The 772-nt window shown below is 33.7% G+C and overlaps 1 pseudogene; it reads left to right on the forward strand.

Moving 5' to 3' along the window:
- Positions 1–209: 209 nt before the first annotated feature.
- Positions 210–328, forward strand: LOC120604726 (uncharacterized; annotated as a pseudogene).
- Positions 329–772: the final 444 nt, after the last annotated feature.

Here is a 772-nt window from a genome sequence, read left to right on the forward strand (position 1 = left end):
TAGTTCCATAGCAGAAATGTAGTCTACAATTGTATACCAGTTTTGAAATCATCTAATTCTTGATTAGTTTAAATTCTGAGAGATTCATCTCTTCAAAGACTTAATAATATTTATTATTCGCATATTTCCTAAATCATATTTACATAAAATGTGACAAAATGTACCCATTATCAGGGTAAAATGTATAACATTTATTTTGATTCAAAAATGCTATCACTCATGCCACCCTGAATACGCCTGATCCCATCTGATCTTGGAAGCTAAGCAGGGTCGGGCCTGCTCAATATTTGGATGGTAGACCACCTAGGAAAATCAGGTACCGTAGGCATAAAAAAAAAATGCTGTCATTCAATGAAACTTCTGGAATACAAATTTAAAGAGGAATTGAATCAACTTACCAAAATTTTTCAATCCCTGATTTTTGAGTTTCAGAGTAAGAAATCCTTGTAGGTAATTAACATAGCTTTACCAGAACTTTTAAAAATAATGTCACAAGGGAAAGGAAGTCTAAACTAGTGATTCGGCCTAATGCATTACTCTAACAGTATGATGAGAGAGGCTTAGTTCTTTGGTGATCAATCTCTCTAGCACTGTGTTCTGCTTTGGGGAACAGTAAAAAAGCAGATCACAAACTAAGAGAATTCTGAATATAATCCCAAATTTGAGGAACCATTGAGTTTAAATGATGACACAGATCATTGAGGGCTCATTGTAGATTATGAAAAAGCCGATAGTTTCACATTTTTATAGTCTTACCATATGGTCATGAGAA

The sequence above is a fragment of the Pteropus medius genome, unplaced genomic scaffold (genome assembly GCF_902729225.1).
Source record: "Pteropus medius unplaced genomic scaffold, Ma_sr-lr_union100, whole genome shotgun sequence".
Lineage (NCBI taxonomy): Eukaryota > Metazoa > Chordata > Mammalia > Chiroptera > Pteropodidae > Pteropus > Pteropus medius.